The 24,490-nt window shown below is 49.7% G+C and overlaps 1 protein-coding gene across 2 annotated transcripts in view; it reads right to left on the bottom strand.

Moving 5' to 3' along the window:
• Positions 1 to 24,490, bottom strand: part of TSNARE1 (t-SNARE domain containing 1) — a 149,257-nt gene that overhangs the window by 25,407 nt on the left and 99,360 nt on the right. The window contains exon 4 of one of the 2 annotated variants that reach the window (XM_048507935.1): positions 22,137 to 22,148. The exons of the other annotated variant lie outside the window; for it this stretch is intronic. The gene's annotated coding sequence lies outside the window, so the exon portion shown is untranslated. Of the gene's footprint in view, positions 1 to 22,136; positions 22,149 to 24,490 lie in introns of those variants that run through there. 2 annotated transcript variants of the gene reach the window in all.

Below are 24,490 nucleotides of genomic sequence, written 5' to 3'. Positions count from 1 at the left end.
GTTGTCCTGATAATGGACAAGCCGAGACAACAAATCTGAATTCAATTTGGGAGACAAAGAGAGGCTTTTTCACACCATGACGGCGTCTGAGTACGTATCTGCCACCTCACAACCCAGGGGTCCCGGAGACGGTGCCCTTAGATGCCATTGGCTCCCGAGGACACCTTTCTGGGCTCCCACAAAATGTCTTTGGAAAGTGGGTGGGGTTAGATGGGGTTTTTGCCCAGCAAGACTTCTGATTGGCCAGTGGGGATTTAATTGACGGTGCAGATTTTTTTAAAGTTACTTTGGCAGCAGCTGCTACCACAGCACAAGGACCTTCACTGTGTGGCTGAAGGGAAACAGTGGAAGCCAGTTTGTGGCTGTGTCCTTCCTTCCTTCCTTCCTTCCTTCCCTGCTTCCTTGCTTCCTTCCTTGCTTGCCTCCCTCCCTCCTTCCCTCCTTCCCTCCCTCCCTCCTTCCTTCCCTCCCTTGCTCCCTCGCTCCTTCCTTCCTTCCTTCCCTCCCTCCCTGCTTCCTTGCTTCCTTGCTTCCTTCCTTGCTTGCCTCCCTCCCTGCTCCCTCCCTCCCCTCCCTCCCTCCCTGCTCCCTCCCTCCCTCCTTCCCTCCCTCCCTGCTCTCTCCCTCCTGCTGCCTCTTGCTTTCCTTGCTTCCTTCCTTGCTTGCCTCCCCCCCCCCTCCCTCCCTCCCTCCCTCCCTCCCTCCCTCCTTCCCTCCCTCCTTCCCTCCCTCCCTCCCTCCTTCCCTCCTTCCTTCCTTCCTTCCTTCCTTCCTTCCTTCCTTCCTTCCTTCCTTCCTTCCTTTCCTTCCTTCCTTCCTTCCTTCCTTCCTTCCTTCCTTCCTTCCTTCCTTCCTTCCTTCCTTCCTTCCTTTCCTTCTTTTCTTTCTCCTTCCTTCCTCCCTCCCTCCCTCCCTTAGCCCCAGACTTTTCAGACCTTGGCTGCTGTGGGTTTTCCATAGATTTTGCCGCTAATGTTTCACCCACATCTATGACTGGCATCTTCCAGACCTTCCTCATAGGAAAGGTGCTCCAAGTCCCTAATCATCAGGGTTACCCCCTTTGTATTTCTCCCAGCTCTGCAATATTATTTTTGAGATACAGCAACAAGAACTGTATTCTAAATTAACCAGCGTCATAGTTCTAGAAAGGGGAAGAAGAAAAAGGAGGAGGAGGAGGAGGAGGAGGAGGAGGAGGAGGAGGAGGAGGAGGAGGAGGAGGAGGAGGAGAAGAAGAGGCGGAGGAGTAGTAGTTTGGATTTATACCCCACCTTTCTCTTCTCTGTAACGTGGAGACTCAAAGGAGCTTTGCTTTACAAACACCTCTTCTCTTGTCCCCACCACAGATACCTTGTGAGTTAGGTGGGACTGAGAGAGTTCTGAGAGAACTGCGATCAGCCCAAGGTCATCTAGCAGGAACGTAGGAGTGGAGAAACAAATCTGTTTCACCAGACAAGAGTCTGCCACTTATGCGGAGGAGTGGGGAATCAAACCCAATTCTCCAGATTAGAGTTCACCTGTTCTTAACCACCACACCATGTATGTGCTCAATACTGCCTACTGAAAATAATGCTAGGAAAGCAGCAGGAACAGAAGACCCATTGCGAAGTGGATTGACTCTATAAAGGAAGTCAAAGCCCTCAGTTTGCAAGACCCGAACATGGTTCAGGACAGGATGTTCCGGAGGACATTAATTCATACAGTCGCCATAAATTGCACGTTCCTTGACTAGATGGTTCTTAACACACACAGCTTGGACAGTACGACGATTTCTTCAGTGAGGAAGATTAGCTGAAAATTCCGCTTCTTGGAATGGTAAATTCTCCAGATGAAGCCAATGGATTCAAATCAGGCTGCTTGAGATAGTTAATTCTTATCACTACTTGACCAGACAAGTCTTTCGCCAAAATGATCCAAAACACATCTCAAAACGAGGCACCACAATCGGTAACCTGCCTTCCATCATGGCGGCTACCCCTGATTTATTGTTCGTTTGATGGAATTTACTTGTATATACTCCCTTCTGGCCCCAGAAACCCAATGTTTCCACCCCCCTCCCAGACGCTAGAATGGAACTGCACAAACTTTCATTTTTCTAATCCCTCTGGATTTATTTCCATTGTGATGCAGTGTATCGCCCATCGAGGCTATGGCATCAGATAATCAGTTATCTGCAAAGCACGGGAGTGTGTTATGTTGTCACCCTCACACACGGCATTTTCTTTTCACCCTCCAACTTCTTGGCTCTGCTGACAAAGCCACATTTTCCTCTAATCTTTCTGGCTTTTTCAGCCCACAATCACTGTGTGTTCATTTCAGGATGTAAGGACGGACATCCCATGTGCATTTTTCATTTTCCTTACGTAACAAGCCGCCAGAATCTGCCGTTTCAGCTAATGAAATAATGAGGAAATCTGCTCAAATTAGCAAGTTGGTAAGCACTCGGGATTGACTTTATGACCTCGCCTTCAATCCCTCTCTCTCAAATGCTCTTTTTTAAAAAAGTATTCAAAAAAACTTCCCTTCCTCTGTCTTCTTTTCCTCTCATGCACTCGCCCTTCCCACGGGCTAAGCTATTCAGCCTTCAGATCCACTTGCAGAAGAAACCATGAGATTGTGCTGAAGTCCTGTCTCCAAAAATCAGGGCCACAGATCACTCCCGAAGTCTCCCCTGCGATCTTTCTGACTGAGACTTAATGCATCAAGCCCTCCTGAATTTCTGTTGAAGTGAAGGACTTTACACTGCCATGCTAAGCCTCCATAGAGAGGGTTTTACCAGAGAGCTATGGCTAGATAGGACCTAGGATTTGACAGACTCACTCTATCATGCTGGTTCACCCCTTGATCTTTTGTAGACTGATACTCTCAGGGACTCTTCCTTCCTGCTTCTTCCTCGGACTCTTCTCCATTCTTTCTCTTCCTACCATGCTTCAGAGAGAGGTTTTTTCTGATGCTCTCAAGCATCCATTCCATCCAGCTGTGATTAGGTAGCATAGTGACTCTATCTACCTACCTTTCTATCCAGAATGTAGTTCACTAATAAGTACTCTTTTTATTAGATTAGGAACTACAACTGACTCCAACTTTCTTTTGTATAAGCTTGCCGCACATTGGTGGGTGGGCCATGTCCAGATGCAGGGCCCCTCCCTTTCCTCCCTTGCCTTTCACCCCTCCCCTCCTCCTTTTTGTGTGGTGGCCAAGTCCATGCGGCCCCTCCCTCCCCTCCCTTGCCTGTCACCCCTCCCCCTCCCTCCCCTTTCCATGGGGTGGGTGGGCCATGTCCAGATGTCGGGACTCCCTCCTCCCTCCTTGTATTGCCTGCTGTCGCCACCAAATGTCCTTAGCAATTGGAGACTCAAACCCTCATCTCTCAGATCACAGTAACTTATATTCTTTAGAGGTAGCTGTTTAGCTGCTAGGATCTGACAAGATAGGTCTAGCATGAGCTACCCAGGTCGGGGCAAAAAAACCCACCCATACAGAGGTGGTTTGCCATTGCCTGCCTCTATGTGTAGCATCCCTGGACTTCCTTGGTGGCCTCCAATCCAATAGTAACCAGAATCGATCCTCTTTAGCTTCTGAGATCAGTGTAGCCTGGGCCATCCAGACAGTGGTGGGATCCAAAAATTTTAGTAACCGGTTCCCATGGTGGTGGAATTCAAACTGTATGTGAAGCGCCCAATGGGGCTGGGCGGGTAATGACGGGTGTGGCCGGCATTCAGGGCGGGCATTCGTAAGTGGGCTGTGGTAAGGACGAGCCGCCATGCCAGTCCCATGTGGAAATCCACGCACACAGGCGCGAGGGCTGCCACGACACCAGTACACCTCCTGCTAGACTGCTTCAAGTTCTTATACGCTTACCAAGGAGTAGAGAGGGGCGTCACTAAGGCAAAAATCACATGGCAAAATCACCAATTAGTAACCCCCTCTTGGCACACACAAATAATTAGTAACCTACTCTTGGGAACCTGTGAGAACCTGCTGGATCCCACCTCTGCATCCAGATCAAGATTCATCTCACTGCCAATTTATGGCAACATTGTAGGGTTTTCAAGGCAAGATCTGAACAGAGGTGGTTTGACATTGTGTAGCAGCCCGGACCTTCCTTGGTGGTCTCCCATCCAAGTATGAACCAGGGCCAATCCTGCTTAGCTTCTGAGTTCTGAAGACATCAGACTAGCCTGGGCCATCCAGGTCAAAGCAAGAGATAAGTGGGGATGGCTTGCCATTGTCTACCACTGAGTAGCGATCCTGGACTTCCTCGGTGGTTTCCCATCCAAGTACTAACCATGACTGACCCTGCTTAGCTTGCGTCGATGACAGCAACCAGGCCTGGACATCTGTTAGAGCAACTGGCACCTCTCCAGTTACAAAATGATCTGAGAAACAAATGTTGAGAACGTCATCCGACTGCGTAGTCAGCTCTCTGTTGCAGTCTATGACTCAGTATTGAGTTATATGGTTCATGGTTTCTTAAACCGCCTTTTGAGAAGATTCCAAAAGATTCCCACCAAGTAAGAACATAAGAACATAAGAACTAGCCTGCTGATCAGACCAGAGTCCATTCTCTTAGTCCAGCACTCTACACGAGGGCTCAAATTTGTAGCTCTTTGGGAGCTCATGTGTGATGTGAAAGCACGGCCTTCTCATGGCTGCTGCTCCTGACACCTGGTCTGCTAAGGCATTTGCAATCTGAGATGAAGGAGGATCAAGATTGGGAGCCATAGATCTACTTTTCCATAGATTCAAGTCTGCCAAGTCTGGTCCAGGTGAGGCCACCACCTCCTGTGAGGCATATTCCAAACACCAATCACACGCTAGGCGATTAGCGTTTCCTTTTATTAGTCTCCAATTTTTTCCCAGCATTTTCAATGAATGCCCCTTGTTCTTAGTATTGTGAGAAAGAGAGAAAATTTATCTCTGTCAACATTTTCTACCCCATGCATACTCTTATAGGCATCAATCATATCCCCCCCCCGTAGCCGCCTCCAAACTAAAGAGGTCCCAAACGCTGCAGCCTTCCTCATAAGAAGGTGCTCCAACCCTTCAATCATCCTGTCTTCTCTGCACTTCTTTTTCTAATTCTTCAATATCTCCTTTTTTTGAGATGTGGTGACCAGAACTGAACACAGTACTCAAGTGCGTCGTGCATCACTGCTTTATATATAAGTGGGCATGACAATCCTTGCAGTTTTATTATCAACTCCTTTCCTAATTATCCCCAGCATAGAGTTTGCCTTTTTCACAGCTGCCATGCAATGAGTTGACATTCCCATGGAACTTCCAAGTGACAGAACCACCAGGAGCGCAGACCACAAGGTTGTTGTAAACCGAGTAGTCAAGATTAGACTAAGGAGAGAGCTAGAACATTCTGGGAGAAATCCCAACTAGGGAGACTCTCCAGAGGCCCCACGCAATTTCCTCTTCTATCCATCCAGATTACCATTTCTTCGGCCCATTAACACCCCCCAATGAAACAAGGCAGAATTGGGATTTCGTACAAAGCGTGGATTTAAATTCTATATCTCCTTTCCCCAGTCCCCCCATTTAATTCCTTCCCGTAATTATGCCACCCATCTGCGGCTCGTTCTCTGCATTGAAACTATAATGCAATGAAATAGATCTCCGCCATCCAGCGCTGTCCTTCCATCAATGCTAACTAAGCAAAACCCTAAAATCATCGTCGCTGCAGGGAAAAGGAAGAATGCTTGTTCACATTACCGCTCAAGAAGACTTATAATCTTTTTTTTAAAAAAAACACGGGACATTAAACCTGAGTAAGTAAGAAATGAAAAATTGTTTCTGCCGCAAATGATTCCCTGCAGGGACACTTCGCTTTCAGCAATTTCCACTTTGTGTCAGAAAGTTAAGGTCAGGTTCCTTAATGGAAGGGAACGGACGTGCGGGAAAGAAAGGGACAGGCCAGCATTCGGGACCGATCTTTTGCCTGAACCCAGTAGCGTAGCTACAACGGGAGCAGCCCCTGGTGGCACCATTGGGGTCATGTGGGGGGTGGAAAATTGGCCCTCCCCCTCCCCCCTTGCCCAGTGGTGGGATCCAAAAATTTTAGTAACAGGTTCCCTCGCCAGCCCCCCCTCAGCAAAGGGGGCAGAGGCGTACCTAGGCAAACCTGAGCCCTGGGCAAAACCTGAGTTGGATGTGTCTCCCATGGGCAGCCACTCCACCACTCTAATTCCCCAATTCTTGCACTCAGGTCAGTTTCTAAATCAATATCACATTATAGAACATGCCCCAACTCACAAAATCTTAACACAGCAATGGTGAAACACCTAGGTTCTTGATAGAGATTGGTGAGATAAAGGTGCTTAAAGGCTTAACCATGAACTGCAGTACCTGGAAGGATTAACCCAGTTCAGAGTTACATTATTAGCTCCAATTGCTATGGTATGGAACCTTCACTGCTCAGCAGGACAGCTCTGGGAGGAGGGCGTGGAGATGGAAGCGGATCCATTAGTAACCCTCGGCACACACAAAATGATTAGTAACCCACTCGAACTGGTGAAACCTGCTCGATCCCACTCTTTCCTGCTCCTGCCCCACCAGCTAGACCCCATGGCCTGGAGCAGCCTGGTTGGAGCAGCTTTTTTAACTGGCTGAACTAAGGTAAGTGGAGGGGAGATGGGGCCATGGGGGGGGTCTCAGTAGCCAGGGCAGGGCACCCCTGAGGGGGGAGGGGTCTGGGTGCCATTTTGCCCTGGACGCCATTCCCCCCTCCACACCTCTGCCTGAATCCAACCCAGTGGGTCAAAAGGAGGCACGAAATGCCCCTCTTTCCAACTGAGTCCCTGCATGGGGTGGCATTTCCCCACCCAAGGTAAAAAAAAAATCCTAACCCTACGATTTGAAACTATGGCCCCTTCCGCACACGCAAAATAATGCATTTTCAAACCACTTTCACAACTGTTTGCAAGTGGATTTTGCTATTCTGCACAGCTTCAAAGAGCACTGACAGCAGTTTGAAAGTGCATTATTCTGCGTGTGTGGAACGAGCCTATGAGGAGTTCTGCTTCAGGTGGCAACAGAGATTAGCCTGGGAATTGTTGCAGATTTGCCAGAGATTTTAGGAGGACCTCACAGGGACTGCAGGAAGAATCCCACAACTTCTACTGAATATTCCTTGATTCGTTATCAAGGCTTTCCCAACCCAGGAAAGCATTCTTATAGGCTGGGATGGAGCAGAGAGAGGCTAGCCCAGTCCATCTTGTAGGACACAAAGTCCAAGATATCAGCATACAAAGGGAGCGACAGGGCTAGCAGGCAGGAACAGAACTGGGACTCAGTGGCCCCCACTGACTGGTGTGAGACAAAGGCTCTTCCAAGCATTACGTAGGATTAATGTCTTTCAAACTGCTTTCAGTGTCCTTCGAAGCTGTGTGGAATGGCAAAGTCCACTTGCAAACAAGGCTGTAGGAAAGTGGTTTGAAAAATGCATTATTTTGCGTGTGCAGAAGGGGCCAAAGTGAAATCTTTTACATTTGGCCCACCAGGTGGAGGAGGGGAAGCCCTGCTATTCATAAAGCAGAGAGGACATCGATGAAACAGGGTCTGCGTGAGTGTTAGGTCTTGGACCCATAGTCAATAAACGGACTCTGGATTCAGGAACAGTAGTATTTCTTGAGTTGGCATCAAGCACCTAGCCTTAGGAAGTTAATTTCTGCTGAATCTGGCTTCCACTGTGACATTTATCCCCCTTTGTGTTCCTGTGACTTCCCCCTGCCTGTTTTTTTTCCAGAGGATGTGTGAAAGAGAGGTGTGAAAGAATTTGTTTTGAAGCTAATCATTCCAAGGCCGGGACAGAGATAGAAGAAGAAGAAGAAGAAGAAGAAGAAGAAGAAGAAGAAGAAGAAGAAGAAGAAGAAGAAGAAGAAGAGGAAGAAGAGGAAGAAGAGGAAGAAGAAGAAGAAGAGGAGGAGGAGGAGGAGGAGGAGGAGGAGGAGGAGTTTGGATTTCTATCCCCCCTTTCTCTCCTGCAGGAGACTAAAAGGGGCTTACTATTTCCTTGCCCTTCCCCCCCCACAACAAACACTTTGTGAGGTAGGTGGGGCTGAGAGAGCTCTGAAGAATCGTGACTAGCCCAAGGTCACCCAGCTGGCATGTGTGAAGAACCGTGACTAGCCTCCTGCCGGGCTGCCCCAGCAGGCTCCAGTACTTCCACCTCCCCCTGGGGTGAAGAGCAGGGTTAGTCTAGTTATCTAGATAGGTAAGCGTATAGAGACCGATCAAATAGGAAGGAGTTTCATTATCATATCCCAGGTTCAAGTACATTGAAGGACACGGTCCAAGCACCAGACCCAATGGAAACAACACTCCCTTGCCCAGGTGTCATTCCCAGCACCTTGCTCCATGCATTTGTTTGCTGCCAGGGAGGAACAGGTGCCATTCTCGACACTGAGCTCCCATCATAACGTGGCTGTCAGGGTCATAAGAACTTAATAACAGTCATCTTGGATCACACAAGTGCTCCATCCAGTCCGGCAACCCGTCTTCAGCTGCGGTCAGCCAGATGCCCACGAACGCATCCCACGGCTTTCCCCTGCTGACTGCTCCCTAGCACCAGGACATCAGAGGGCGATTCCGCACACGAGTAAAATAGGTTCGACCCAGTTCCCTGAGAAGGGTACCGACCTAGGTCGAAGCCATTGTTGTTCCCCACTGCAACCAGCTTGATCCCAGCTCGGAGGGCAGAATCATCCTGTGCCTCTTCGCCGCTCTGTTCCGACTGGCTACTGTTCTACGGCCATGATCCGTCTATCCCCACACACACGTTATTAAAAACACTGCCACAGGAATGGAGGGACGAAGGTAGCATTTTTTGATTGGCCAGCTGTACGCATGCCCGAAACACTCAGCTGTGATTGGCTGAATGGGGGACTCCTGGCACCAGAGATTCCGCACTTTACTGGAATCGAAAGCTCGAGCTGGGAGCCGCTGGGTTCCCTGAAAAAGTAATAGTTCCCAACTGGAGTCAGAAATTTGACCATTACACGGGGCGAAGCTGGTACAAAACCACGTCGATCCCAGTGGTTGTGCGGAGCACTTAGGCCGAACGCAGCTCGAACTTAGGTCGATAATGCAAGTGCGGAATCGACCAGAGACAGTTTGCCAGAGATGCCATTCAGATGTCACAGCTCACAGCCAGCCATTGGAGTGGCCTTACCCAATGAGCAATGAGGCAGCTGCCTTGGGCCCTAAAGGAGGCTGGGAGAAGAGCAGCTTCCTGTTGACATGAGTGCCTTTCCCACTTGGGACTCATGTGCCAACAATACATTGCAAAGCACGCATGCATAAAGTCAATATGCCTTGGTTGCAAAAATAGCAGAAGACAAAAATTCCTAGTGCATATACAAACAGCAACCACGTACTGTGCCTATCGAAACAATGACTTTTCTTACATAGGTAAGAAAAGAAGTGAGGCGGAAGAAGGTCTTGTTAACAGAAGAAAACTAATTGCACCAACATCAATACTTCAGACAATTATACCCAAAGATGACAACGAAGGCATATCGACTTTATACATAGGTACATTGCGATTTATTGCTTGCACATGCGTTAAGGAAATATTCCTGACCTGTGTTCTTGCCTATGCAACTCTGCAAGTCATTGTTTCTCGAGACACAATGACTGGTTGCTGCATGTATTGTATTTTGCTATTTCTGCAATTAAGGTATATTGAATTTATACATAGGTGCATTGTAATTTGTTGTTTGTACGTGCCAGTACACGCCAGGCACGCTGTAATTGCTCTGGTGGTTGTAATTTGTGCTGTGTACCTTTTTGTATAGTGCTATTTGGGGCTTGGGCAATGGGCTTTCAGTAGTGACGGGGGCTCCTGCCCTCCGTGCATGAGATAAGGAGAACCCTTTTTCTTGCAGGTGGCAGTAATTCTGCACCCCCTTCTGGACTTTTCCCCAAGCACCCAGAATCACTAAAACTGCCTTGGCCATCAAGAGACCTGCCATCTCTATTTGTCCACCCCCTTTTCAGAAGGAGGAGGAGGAGGAGGAGGAGGAGGAGGAGGAGGAGAAGAAGATGGAGGAGAAGGAGGAGCAGGAGTAGGAAGGGGAAAAGAAGGTTTTGATACCCTGTTTTTCTCTATTGTAAGGAATCTTTATTTGCCTACCCTCTTTTCAAAAGGAGGAGGAGGAGGAGGAAAAAGAGAAGAAGAAGGAGAAGGAGGAGGAGGAGGAGGAGAAGGAGAAGGAGGAGGAGGAGGAGAAGGAGGAGAAGGAGGAGGAGGAGGAGGAGAAGGAGAAGAAGGAGGAGGAGGAGGAGGAGGAGAAGGAGGAGGAGGTTTTGATACCCCACTTTTCTCCAATGTCCCCATGAAAGGCACCTTGTGAGGGAAGCGTGGCTGAGATTCGGTTCCTTGCATCTCTTGATTTACTTCATTTACACTCCACTTCTCTCCCCAAGGGGAAGCCAAAGTGGCTTAAATTATTCTCCTGTCCTCCGTTCTGTCCTCACAACAGCCCTGAGAGGTCAATCTGGATGAGAGTGCATGCCTGACTCAAGATCGCCCAGTTTGCTTCCACAGCAGAGTGGGGATTCGACCCTGGGTGTTCATCGGATGCTCTAACCACTACACCACACTACCTTTGCAAGCTTTTATAGTATGGGCTTCATGAACCCTCTATGGGCTTTTGTAATATTCACCACCACATTGGCACTGGGTTAGAATATGGGCTTTTATAACAATACTTGGACTACAATAACAGCCACGATCCCTCTGCTGGAATTAATTGGAGGCCTTTTGCTAATTACCGTCGCCCTCAAGCCCCTCCTCCCCACCCTTGGTCCAGGAATCAGGGGTCTGCAACCTGTGGCTCTCCAGATGTTCATGGACTACAATTCCCATCATCCCCTGCCATTGGCCATGCTGGCAGAGGATGATGGGATTTGTAGTCCATGAACATCTGGAGAGCCACAGGTTGCAGATCGCTGAGTTAAAAGGACCAGGGAGTAGTTGATGTGGAATTGGCCATGCTGGCAAGGGCTGATGGGAATTGTAGTCCATGAACATCTGGAGAGCCGCAGGTTTCAAGCCCCTGGTCCAGGTGCATTTCATCTCTATAATACATAACATCCACCTTCCACGCCAAGGACTCTTACTCATATTCTGCTGACCTTTCATTACAAAAGGGAACTTTCCATTCGAAAGAAGACATCCCATTTCAAGTGATGGATTTTGACATTCCGGCTGATTGTGCCTGTCCTCGAAAACGTTTCCCCAGGTTCATTAATGATCTCTGCCGGCTGACTGGTAGAGGAGAGGGGGAAAAACACTGGGGGACACACGGGGAGCCCGTGACTTGGTATTCTGGCCAGGATTTCCAAGTCAGAAAGGTTCTGAGCGCGCGCCGTTGAACAAACGAGCGCCGGAAAGATAGGCCGGCTCACTTATCTCCCAGCTGCAGTTGCCACTCAGCTCAATAGTTGCTTTTCTAATCTCGGTTTCGCCGGCATTAGTGTCACCGGATGACGAGGGAGGCTGGAGAAAAGATTCGTTCTTGCAAGTTCCGAGATTTAATCCTCTGCTCGGGCACCGCTGCCCGGTGCAAGATGCGGAGATGGAGACCCGGCGGCCTGCGGCACGGATCCGAGCCCCCGAAGAACCTCCAATATCTCGCCCCTTCCCGGCAGCATGTGGCCATTTTAATTATGCAATGGTTGGAAAAAAAGAGACTTGCTTTCTTGTAAGAAAAAGATGCCCCGGATTTGGTCAGCGTTTCCTTGCTAGAGGGCTGCGCCCTCTTTTCTGAGTGGTGTAGTGGCTAAGTGGCGTAGTGGCTAAGTTAGCAGTGGCGTAGTGGCTAAGAGCAGTGGCTAAGAGCAGGTGCACTCTGATCTGGAGGAACCAGGTTTGATTCCCAGCTCTGCCGCTTGAGCTGTGGAGGCTTATCTGGGGAATTCAGATTAGCCTGTACACTCCCACACACGCCAGCTGGGTGACCTTGGGCGAGTCACAGCTTTTTGGAGCTCTCTCAGCCCCACCCACCTCACAGGGTGTTTGTTGTGAGGGGGGAAGGGCAAGGAGATTGTAAGCCCCTTTGAGTCTCCTGCAGGAGAGAAAGGGGGGATATAAATCCAAACTCTTCTTCTTCTCTTCTGATAGGAGATAACTTGACTTATTTGTTTCAAAAGGCGACATCCATCAACCTAGGAATGCAAAGTCAGATGAGCGGGTTTCCGTATGCAGAGGCCAGGAAGAAAAGAAGGTGGAGAATAAGGTAGGAAGGGCATCAAACTTGGCGGGAGATTTATTTTTTAGGCTAAGGGGGTCAGGGATATTTGTAACAGGGGTAAATGGAAGGTTTGCCCTGTGGAAGGATCTTCTCCAACCGAGGTGAATTTGGTGGTCCTAGCCAGGACAGGAAAACTTCTCATAGGCCCCTTCCGCACACGCAAAATAATGCGTTTTCAAACCGCTTTCACAACTGTTTGCAAGTGGATTTTGCCATTCCGCACAGCTTCAAAGAGCACTGAAAGCAGTTTGAAAGTGCATTATTTTGCATGTGCGGAAGGAGCCATAGTCTGGGGAAGACGCAGAAGCAGTGGTGGGATCCAAAAATTTTAGTAATAGGTTCCCATGGTGGTGGGATTCAAACTGTGGAGTAGCGCCAGTGGGGCTGGGCGGGGCACGGCGGGGGCGTGGCCGGGCATTCTGGGGGCGGAGCATTCCTGGGCGGGGCTGTGGGAAGGACGCAGCCGCTGCGCCGGTCCTTGGGAGGGAAACGAATGCACGCAGGTGCAGGCTGCCACGCACGCCGGTGCACCTCCTGCTAGACTGCGTCCAGTTCTGCGCGCTACTGCTGAGAGGAGGGGCGTAACTAAGGCAAAAATCACGTGGCAAAATCACCAATTAGTAACCCCCTCTTGGCCCACACAAATAATTAGTAACCTACTCTCGGGAACTTGTGAGAACCTGCTGGATCCCACCTCTGCGCATAAGTCTGGAGAAGCGAAGGTTAAGGGGTGACATGAAAGCCATGTTTCAATATTTGAAGGGAGGTCATGTTGGAGAGGGAGCAAGCTTGTTTTCTGCTGCTCCAGAGAGCAGAACAGAGAGTAAAGGGTTCAAAATTCAGGAAAAGAGATTCCACCTAAACATTAGGAAGAACTTGCTGATGGTAAGGGCTGTTTGACAGTGGAATATGTTGCCTTAGAGTATGGTGGAGTCTCCTCCCTTGGAGGTTTTTAAAGAGAGGGTGGATGGCCATCTGTCAGGAGTTCTTTGATTGTGTGTTCCTGCAAGGCAAGGCGTTGGGCTGGATGGCCCTTGGGGGTCTCTTCCAGTGGATAAGATTCTGTGGTTCTATGACTCTATTCTATTCCAACCATAGGTACGAGCGAAACATTGGGAGCAAAAACTACCAGACCACAGCCTCAATGCCCAAGAAAACCCAAAACTGCCAAAGGGCGTTTTCCCGCTTACCTTCTGCCCTGCGCTACTGTAGGCAAGTAGTGCGGGGTCCCCCCGGCACTTCACTGCCAGGGGTGGCGCATAATGCAGTCGACGCTGCCAGTGCCCCCTCAGCGATGCCGCGATTCCTACGCTCTTCCGAACTGCGCCTTTTGATGACCCCACGCTCTGCGTGGGGTCATGGGGAAGCCCGGGCATGCGCCAGAAATGGCGCGCGCTGAGAGCAGTGCGCGGCATAGGGGGGTCGTGGCAAGTGGGGAAACGCCCAAACAAAGTAAAAAAAAAACCCCTGACTGTAAACCCTGCTTGTGGAGATCAACACATGTGTGTGAATGTTTTATAAGCTGACAGATGCAATTGAAAGCATAGCGCTCCATGTTGGGAGCCGGGAGCCCGTGAAAAGGGGAAACGCACTCAAAGCAACACCAGAGGGGTAATGACGCACAAAATGGAGACAGCCTGAGACATTTTCGGTGCCCGAGGTGGAACATCACAAAACGCGTCTCGCCAGCAATAAAAACCTAATCACGGATCGCACAAATGACCGTTTGCTGTCCCTTAATGGCTTGCGAAATCTGCAGCCTGAGCCAGCCCTTCATTTTAGTTAATGGTGAGGCTATTGCTGGGCACGAACCAAAACAATTTATTGATTTCTTTTTAAAAAAAAAAAAAAAAGAAGTACAGTAGAGGGTTACTAGAGTACAAATCACGTTGGATTGGATGCTGCGGAAAAATAACAAGACGGGAGTCTGGCTCATAACTATCGGAGGCAGCTAATGGTACGCCCCCTGGAGATCTCTTGCTATTGTTCTCCACGCAGGGGCGTACCGCCCACAGGGACATGTGGAGTCATATGTCCCCGGGTGCACGGCATCTAACTATGTGGGGGGCGCCAGGCCCGGGCCGCGCTTGTAGGCCCCGGTCGGTAGTCCTGGCGCCGTCGCTGGCTCCGGGCGGTAGACCTGGGTGCCCTTGCCAACCTGGCACTCCTCTGTGAGATTGGCAGATGGCTTGATCTCTCTTTTTCTCCCCCCCGCCCCCCGCCCCGGTATCTAGGGAATATGGAGTCTGGTGTGTGTGCGTTTTGCTCCAGGCTCCATTTTCCCTAGATATTTCTCTGTCTCCAGGTGACTAAGATCTGTTCCTCTGGAGAAAATGGATGCTTTGAAGGTTGGACTGTGTGGCATTACAGCCTGCCAAAGTCCCGCCCCTCCCTAAACCTTGTTTTTCCTGGTCTCCACCCCCAAAATTTTTGGGTATTTCCCTGCCCAGAGCTAGCAACCCTACCTCTAAATAGGGTTAGTAAAGCAGCAGTGGCGTAGGAGGTTAAGAGCTCGTGTATCTAATCTGGAGGAACCGGGTTTGATTCCCAGCTTTGCCGCCTGAGCTGTGGAGGCTTATCTGGAGAATTCAGATTAGCCTGTCCACTCCCACACACGCCAGCTGGGTGACCTTGGGCTAGTCACAGCTCTAAGGAGCTCTCTCAGCCCCACCTACCTCACAGGGTGTTTGTTGTGAGGGGGGAAGGGCAAGGAGATTGTCAGCCCCTTTGAGTCTCCTGCAGGAGAGAAAGGGGGGATATACATCCAAACTCCTCCTCCTCCTCCTCCTCCTCCTCCTCCTCCTCCTCCTCCTCCTCCTCCTCCTCCTCCTCCTCTTCTTCTTCTTCTTCTTCTTCTTCTTCTTCTTCTTCTAAATGTATTGTTGAAGCCTTTCACGGCTGGATTCAATCGGTTGTGGTGGGTTTTCCAGGCTGTGTGGCCGTGGTCTGGTGGATCTTGTTCCTAACGTTTCGCCTGCATCTGTGGCTGGCATCTTCAGAGGTATATCACAGAGAGAAGTCTGTTACACACTGTGTCCAGTGAGAAGGGAATGTTTAGTGGGGTATAGTCTATGTCCCAGGGTGGGGAATCAATCAGTAAGTGTTTTGGGACATGGGCAATATATACCATACTAAACATTCCGTTCTCACTGGACACAGTGTGTAATACACTTCTCTCTGTGATCAGAGGTGGGATCCAGCAGGTTCTCACAGGTTCCCGAGAGTAGGTTACTAATTATTGGTGTGTGCCGAGAGGGGGTTACTAATTGGTGATTTTACCACGTGATTTTTGCCTTAGTCACGCCCCTCCTCTCAGCAGTAGCGTGCAGAACTTGAAGCAGTCTAGCAGGAGGTGCACAGGCGTGCGTGGCAGCCTGCGCCTGCGTGCATTCGTTTCCTGCCCAAGGACTAGCGCAGCGGCTGCATCCATGCCCCACCCGCCCCCGGAATGCCCGGCCATGCCTTTGTTGTGCCCCACCGAGCCCCATTGGCGCTACGCCACAGTTTGAGTCCCACCACCATGGGGAAACCTGTGATACACCTGTGAAGATGCCAGCCACAGATGCAGGTGAAACGTTAGGAACAAGATCTATCAGACCACGGCCACACAGCCCGGAAAACCCATCACAAACCTACCTCTAAACAACATTGGCTGCCTTTTGCAAAGGCAGTTCCTGAGAGAGGCAGATGGTATTTCCAGCCACCTCTGCGGAAGCTACACCGAACAGGAAACAGATGGGAAAAAAGTTCCTTGAAATAAGACACAAGGAACTCAGTAGGAAGAGAGCGAAGACGGGCCGGGGGGAGGGAGGCAGCCTCGAGATACGGCAGTGGCCGGCCAGCAGAGGGGAAAGGAGATTATTGTAAATCCAAGCTATTTGGGCCAACCCGAGCAAACGGGGAAGGCAGGAAGAGCTGGCTGGCTGTGTCTTTGCGCATTCATGAATGCATTCCAATTAGGCAGGCTGAAAAGCCCATTTCCAAAGCCTCCTCTTGCCAGACGGCAAAATCCCCAAATACAATTAAAACCAAATCCATTTAAGAACGCTGCATCTTGTCCCCGGCCTGCAGCAGCCGGCCTCCCAGCCGGTGGAACGGCTCCGCAGAAGCCGCATCCGAGCTCAGGGGATTTGGCCGAAAAAGAAAGACGAAGGCGCTCCCTGTCCTCCTCTTTCCTCCGGTTTGCAATTAGGAAAAACAGCTTTTTTTAAAAAAAGGCTTAGTGACCAGGGGTCTGCAACCTGCGGCTCTCCAGATGTTCACGGACTACAATTTCCATCAGCCCCTGCCAGCATGGCCAGTTGGCAATGCTGTCAGGGGCTGATGGGATTTGTAGTCCGTGAACATTTGGAGAGCCGCAGGTTGCAGACCTCTGGCTTAAACCGAGGGAGATTCTTGATCCCAGGACAGCCAGATGGGTCCGCCGTGTTCAGAGGCGACGTGGGACCCCGGAGACGGAAAGGACGGACAGGCCAATGACCTCAAGAGTCGATGTGGTGGGACAGTTAGAGATGTATAACCGCCATCTTGAGCATCTGTCCTCAGAAGACTGAAGATGCACTGTCGAAAGCTTTCACGGCAGGAATCACTGCGGTGTTGTAGATTTTTGTAGAACTAGCCAGCTGGATCAGACCAGAGTCCATCCAGTCCAGCACTCTGCTACTCACAGTGGCCCACCAGGTGCCTTTGGGAGCTCACGTGCAGGAGGTGAAAGCAATGGCCTTCTGCGGCTGTTGCTCCCGAGCACCTGGTCTGCTAAGGCATTTGCAACCTCAGATCAAGAAAAATCCAGATTGGGAGCCATAGATCGACTTCTCCTCCATCAATCTGTCCAAACCCCTTTTGAAGCTATCCAGGTTAGTGGCCATCACCACCTCCTGTGGCAGCCTATTCCAAACACCAATCGCACGTTGCGTGAAGAAGTGTTTCCTTTCATTAGTCCTAATTCTTCCCCCCAGCATTTTCAATGAATGCCCCCTGGTTCTAGTATTGTGAGAAAGGGAGAACAATTTCTCTCTGTCAACATTTTCTACCCCATGCATAATTTTATAATTTCCCGGGCTGTGTGGCCGTGTTCTAGCAGCATTCCCTCCTGACGTTTCGCCTGCATCTGTGGCTGGCATCTTCAGAGGATCTGATAGTAGTAAAACCAGTGGAGTATATATATTCCACTTGCTTTACTACCATCAGATCCTCTGAAGATGCCAGCCACAGATGCAGGTGAAATGTCAGGAGAAAATGCTACTAGAACACGGCCACACAGCCTGGAAACCACACAACAACCCAGAAGATTGAAGCTATCGTACGTTGGTCACAATGGCTGATCGTACACTGGTGCTCTGCCCCGCGCTCAAGGGAAATTCTCTTCGGGGCAGAACTTTCGTTATGGACACCTATTCCCCCCTCTATACTTCCACACATGCAGAATAAGCCGCAGTTTTGCAAGTGGATTTTGCTCTTCCGCACAGTAAAATCCAGCTGCAAAGTGCATTGAAAGTGGATTGAAAGTGCATGATTCTGCATGTGTGGAAGGGGCCTCACTGCACAACGGTTGTGATAATCCCTGCTATTTGTGAGAGCGGGCAAAGAGCGACCTTTCCCCCTGCTTTGCAGGGACGATGAAAAGAACAGATCTATTCTTTGACTGACAGGTTTTTGCTCCACCCCTCCTCCTGCACTCTACTTCTGCCCTCCCAGACGGATAGGCGGGCTTTTAATTTTTTTTCAACTTTAAGCACTTGCACAATATTACATCTATCGAAATAATGATAGATCTAACACTGGAATTTCAAAATACCTTAATATCGATCTTTTGAGCCCTGATATTGATGAGAGGGACAAGAGAGGACTGAAAGTGATAAGCCTCTCTCTTCTCCCATGCTTGCAGCAGCAGCAACTGCAGCCACAGGCAGAGGAGGAGGAGGAGGAGAAGAAGAAGAAGAAGAAGAAGAAGAAGAAGAAGAAGAAGAAGAAGAAGAAGAAGAAGAAGAAGAAGAAGAAGAAGAAGAAGAGAAAAAGGATTAAAAAAGAAGAGAAGAAGTAGAAGTAGAGAAGAAAAAGAGAAGAATTATAAAAGAAGAAGAAGAGAAGAAGAGGAGGAGAAGAAGAAGAGAAGAAAAAGAGAAGAAGATAAGAAGAAGAAAAGAAGAAGAGGAAGAAGAAGAAGAAAAGAAGAAAAAGAAGAGAAGAAGGAGAAGAAGATAAGAAGAAAAAGAAGAGAAGAGAAGAAGGATAAAAGAAGAAGAGAAGAAGAAGAGAAGAAAAAGAGGAGAAGAAAAAGAGGAGAAGAAAAGAAGAAGAGGAAGAAGTAGAAAAGAAGAAGAAAAAGAAGAAGAGAAGAAGAAGAAAAAGAAGAGAAGGAGAAGAGAAGAGAAGAAGGATAAAAGAAGAAGAGAAGAGAAGAAGAAGAAGAAAAAGAGAAGAGAAGAGAAGAAGAAGAAGAGGAGTTGGAGGAGGAGTTTGGATTTATATCCCACTTTTCTGTTCTGTAAGGAGACTCAAGGTGGCTTACAAGCTCCTTTACCTTCCTCTGCCCACAACAGACACCTTGTGAGGTAGGTGGGGCTGAGAGAGTTCTGAGAAAAGTGACTAGCCCAAGGTTAACCAGCAGGAACGCAGGAGTGTGGAAACACAACTGGTTCACTGAATAAGCCTCTGCCACTCTACAGTAGAAACCACATGAAAGCACTTGGGGATAACCTCACATTACCACATAGTTTAAGGGTGAGGGAGGGGTGGCATCAGAGGTGGGATCCAACCAGTTCTCACCACTTCTCTAGAAGTGGTTACTATTTTTTTCTGAGTGCCGAGAAGGGGTTACTAAAGCAACCTCCCTGCCCAACAGGGACTGGAGGGGCGTGTGTGTGTCGCCGCCACTGTTTGAATCCCGCCACCGTCGGAACCTGTTATTAAAATTTTTGGATCCCACCACTGGGTGGATGGCCAGGACTGGTGTGCGAACCCTGCAAAATAAGGCACACTTTCTTGGAGAACTTCATTGCGAAATGGCTGGCTCACGTTAATGCTCGTTGGGGTGGGTGCTTGATGAAAGGCAGTTTTCTGAAAATTGGGAAGGGGTGTGTGTTTCAGATGAATGGAAGTGGATAAAACTGTAGCTGGCATGAAAGGGAAGAGGAACAACCCAATCTTAATCTCTCACTTTCCAGACTTCCTTTCTTCCGAACTATGCGGGCGGCCGGTTGTATGCCGCCAGCTGCGGAGAGGAGGGGACAGAAACTTCAGAAATGGTTCCAGGAAAGGATATTCTTGAAGACGTATTAAACAGATTCAGCTGTGTCCATTCCACCACATTTCCGCCCACACCCTCTCCATTTTTTTGCAATCAGATACGATTTAGATATTCCGCTGTGTGCCTCCTACTCTTTTCATTAAAAAAGCAGATATCGCCACTCAGCCAGTGGATCTTAATGGGGCTGATTCATCAACTCTGCTTCTTCTGCGATGGGATGAATATGGCCAGTTATTTCTTCCTGAGTGATATCCTTGCTGATAGGCTATCCAAGAAGGAGCTGCCCATCAAGGGTTAACAGGACTGGATTGCCGCGAACATCTAAAAGGGATGTGACTCTACTTGTTGGTGAGTCAGCAGTGGCGTAGGAGGTTAAGAGCTCGTGTATCTAATCTGGAGGAACCGGGTTTGATTCCCAGCTCTGCCGCCTGAGCTGTGGAGGCTGATCTGGGGAATTCAGATTAGCCTGGGCACTCCCACTCACGCCAGCTGGGTGACCTTGGGCTAGTCACAGCTTCTCGGAGCTCTCTCAGCCCCACCCACCTCACAGGGTGTTTGTTGTGAGGGGGGGAAGGGCAAGGAGATTGTCAGCCCCTTTGAGTCTCCTGCAGGAGAGAAAGGGGGGGTATAACCAAACTCCTCCCTCCTCCTCCTCCTTCTCTTCTTCTTCTTCTTCTTCTTCTTCTTCTTCTTCTTCTTCTTCTTCTTCTTCTTCTTCTTCTTCTTCTTCTTCTTCTTCTTCTTCTTCTTCTTCTTCTTCTTCTTCTTTATTTCCAGATGCAGTGAAAAAGGCTGGGTTTTTATTTACTCATTCAGTTTGATATCCCGCCCCCTTTTCAGATTCAGGGTGGTGGGATATCAAATTGTGACCAAAACACTTGAAGGTCCACATTTTGTATTGTCGAAGGCTTTCACAGCCGGAATCACTGGGGTGCTGTGTGGTTTCCGGGCTGTATGGCCGGGTTCTAGCAGCATTCTCTCCTGACGTTTCACCTGCATCTGTGGCTGGCATCTTCGGAGGATTCTGAACCCAGAAACCCAGAAAGCACACAACACCCCAGTACACATCTCTCTCTAGCCCATATACCTGTCAGGGGGACAGCATCTAGGTCAGTGGTGGCGAACCTTTGGCACTCCAGATGTTATGGACTACAATTCCCATCAGCCCCTGCCAGCATGGCATGCTGGCAGGGGCTGATGGGAATTGTAATCCATAACATCTGGAGTGCAAAAGGTTCGCCACCAAGGATATAGGTGACTGAGATGCCTTTCTAGCTCAATGTACCTGAACCTCTTTGATAAGATCTAGAACTGGTTTTCGTCGCTGCGAGAAAGGTAATTTTTTTTTTTTTAAAAAAGATATACAACTTGTTTTACCGTGTAAAATCAATGATCCATCTAGGCCAGTGATGGCGAACCTTTTTGAGACCGAGTGCCCAAACTGCAACCCAAACCCCACTTATGTATCGCAAAGTGCCAACCTGGCAAGTTAACCTGAATGCTGAGGTTTTAGTTTAGAAAAAAACGGTTGGCTCCCTCTTCCTTTGCCCCACCCTCTTGAGCAGGGGCCAGCCTGCTCTAGCCTCCAGCAAGTCCCGTGTGCACCACTCTGTGCCTCTCTAGCATCTTTGCCTCCTCTACGCCCCCCGTCCTGGGCAGCAGCCACCTGGAGCACAGGCACTAGGCTTGCTGAGCACAGACACAGCTGAGTCCTCCCTGCTCACCACAGTGCACGCACGTTGTGCTCAGTGGCCAAGGCCAGCCTAGATGTGTGCGTGTGGGGGGGGGGGGCAGAGATATGTGCGTGTGTGTGATGAACTCTGTGTGTGCGTGCCCACAGAGAGGGCTCCGAGTGCCACCTCTGGCACCCGTGCCATAGGTTCGCCATCACTGATCTAGGCTCAATGATCCATATGTTGACCAACAGTGGTTTTCCAGGCCTCATAAAATCTCCTCCTGAAAATTATTCAAGATGGTTCTGGTTCAAGTCAGAAAGTATCTTTTTCAATGGGCTCTGGATATTTGAATGGCATGCTGTCATTGACCCCGCTGGAATAAGCGAATGCCTTCTCATCGGGGTCTTTATGTCTACCTGGATGTAGCCCTCAGGGCCATTTCTGGTGTGTCATAGGTATTCCTGGTCTCCTTTGTTGTCTGGTGGGACATTGAAAACTTCAACCCTTTGGGGAAAAACTGAAACCCTTCGTATTGTGGTCTTAAACTTAAACACTTTGTATTGTGGGGGAAAAATTAGGACTAATGAAAGGAAACACTTCTTCATGCAACGTGTGATTGGTGTTTGGAATATGCTGCCACAGGAGGTGGTGATGGCCACTCACCTGGATAGCTTTCAAAGGGGCTTGGACAGATTTATGGAGGAGAAGTCGATCTGTGGCTCCCAATCTTGATCCTCCTTGATGTCAGATTGCAAATGCCTTAGCAGACCAGGTGCTCGGGAGCAGCAGCAGCAGAAGGCCGTTGCTTTCACATCCTGCACGTGAGCTCCCAAAGGCCCCTGGTGGGCCACTGCGAGTAGCAGAGTGCTGGACTAGATGGACTCTGGTCTGATCCAGCAGGCAAGTTCTTATGTTCTTATGTTCTTATGTCCCAGTTTGAATTTGGCCTTCATCAGCCTGTCCCTGAAAGGGAAACATACTTTGGCACTCAGTCATGCAACTCCCAGTATGCCATTTGATCTAGCCTGAAATAAGTAAACCACTTCCTGTTCTCCATCTTGTTGCCGACTATAGATAGCAAATTTGACGTGCAACCTGCCAAATGACTTTGGGCCAGTCCCAGTTCTCTCAGGACTCTCTCAGCCCCACCTACCTGACCAGGTGTCTGTTGTGGGGAGCGGAAGGGAAAGGAGCTTGTCGGCCACTTCGAGACTCCTTAGAGGCAGAGAAAAGCCGGGTATAAAAACCAACCCTTCTCCCGTCACTCTTTTCTCTAACCTCCCCACTCCCCTTATTTATTTGGTTCACTTAACTGCAAATGCTTGCCCATTAAGCTGTGATTTCATCCTAATAAAGGGAGAGCTTTGCTGTCCTTGAAAGTCTAATGAACTGGCATAAGGCCTTGTATTCCCCCCCCACCCCCCCCAAAAGAGAATAAGCATTTCTGACTTCCGAATCCAAAAAGCTCTACAGTGTTTCATTCCGTTTTCGAAAGACGTGATCCGGCATCCTTAAGAAGGGCCGAGTTCACTCCCGTGTGGATGCGACAGTCCTTTTCCCAAGCCTCCTGATTAAATGGAATTGCAAAACGATGGCATTGGGGTGAGCTCCGGGGATACTTCAAAGGAGGCCCAGGGAGGAGGAGGAGGGCGGAGGGATTTGCATGCTAAATGTGATGGATAATGCCAGATTTGGGAGGAACGGGGCGGGAAAAAAAAATCCCCCAGAGCCGCTTCTCGGAAACACCGAAATGAGGGGCTGTTGCCTCCAGAACATGCAGGCGGACGATAAGAAGGCTGACGGGGAAATGCACAAACGGGGCTTTGAAGGAGGCCAAAGCAGAGTATCTTTTCCCAGGTGGCCGTTCCAAAGAGAAGGGTAAAGCCAAAGGGGATGCGGCGGCCAAGAAAGCCAATGCGATTCTGGGCTGTATCAATAGGGCTACAGTGTCTCTAGATTGAGGGATGTGATTGTACTTCTCTGTTCTGCGTTGGTTAGACCCAGTGGTGGGATCCAAAAATTTTAGTAACAGGTTCCCATGGTGGGGGGATTCAAACTGTGGCGTAGCACCAATGGGGCTGGGAGGGGCATGACGGGGGCGTGGCCTGGCATTCCGGGGGCGGGGCATTCCTGGGCGAGGCTGTGGCAAGGACGCAGCCGCTGCGCCGATCCTTGGGCGGGAAACGAATGCACGCAGGCGCAGGCTGCCACGCACGCCAGTGCACCTCCTGCTAGACTGCTTCAAGTTCTGCGCGCTACTGCTGAGAGGAGGGGCATAACTAAGGCAAAAATAACGGGCAAAATCACCAATTAGTAACCCCCTCTCAGCACACACAACTAATTAGTAACCTACTCTCGGAACCTGTGAGAACCTGTGGGATCCCACCTCTGGTTAGACCTCACCTGGAATATTGTGTACAGTTCTATGAGTTTTTCCAGACACCGCAAAACTGTAGCTCCCTTCCAACTTCACAGTTTTAAATATATACACAAGAAGCTGCCTTTTACAGCATCAGCCCCTTGGTCATGTCTAGTATTGTCTACTCCAGGATCTCAGAGAGCTGTCTTTCGCATCACCTACTGCCTGGTCCCTTTAACTGGCGATGCTGGGGATAGAACCGGGGACCCTCTGGGGGACAGAAGCAAAGCTTTTACTCCCTGGATTGCCAAAGGGAGAGGAGAAAGTGCTCATTTCTCTCCTGTCTTCTGCAGCCCGAGCGGACAGCTTTGGGTGGAAAGAAGGGAAGGGAAATCAGCATGGCAGAACCCTCTGCCCCCAGTACGCTAGATTTTCTGTATCACAGAAGGGCTGGGAGGGGATAAAGTTTCCAGGATGTGGGATGAGAAAAACATGACTTCCAGCGGATCGGGGTGCATGTCAGGTCCTCATTACTCCCCACTAAAAATCTTCCCTGGTTACAGAGCAAAATATACTCAGCAGGAAAATGCAGGCGAACTCCTGAAGGATCCCTAATCAGCTGGGGGTCGGCTTCTGCCCAAGAATATGTAACCCCTGTGTAAGAATGGGATGACCCAGAAAGGAGTGGAGTCTGAAAAGAAGGAGAATGCTGCAGAACTCATGAGGTTGTTGTAGCAAGGCTACCAGGCTGGGACCTTGATTGATTATGTTAAGCCAGGGGTAGGGAACCTGCGGCTCGAGAGCCGCATGTGGCTCTTCTGCCCTTGCACTGTGGCTCCACGAGCCGAGCCACCGGCTTCATCCTCGCCTGCCCTGCAGGCAGCAGGGCGGGCGCACCAACTGCCCACGGTCGGCTGGGCCACGCCGCGGGCTTCCCCTCTTGCCT

This window comes from Sphaerodactylus townsendi, linkage group LG09 (assembly GCF_021028975.2).
Source record: "Sphaerodactylus townsendi isolate TG3544 linkage group LG09, MPM_Stown_v2.3, whole genome shotgun sequence".
NCBI classification, from domain to species: domain Eukaryota; kingdom Metazoa; phylum Chordata; class Lepidosauria; order Squamata; family Sphaerodactylidae; genus Sphaerodactylus; species Sphaerodactylus townsendi.
Note: the sequence above shows the minus strand (reverse complement) of the source record. Positions and strands in the feature narration are given on the sequence as shown.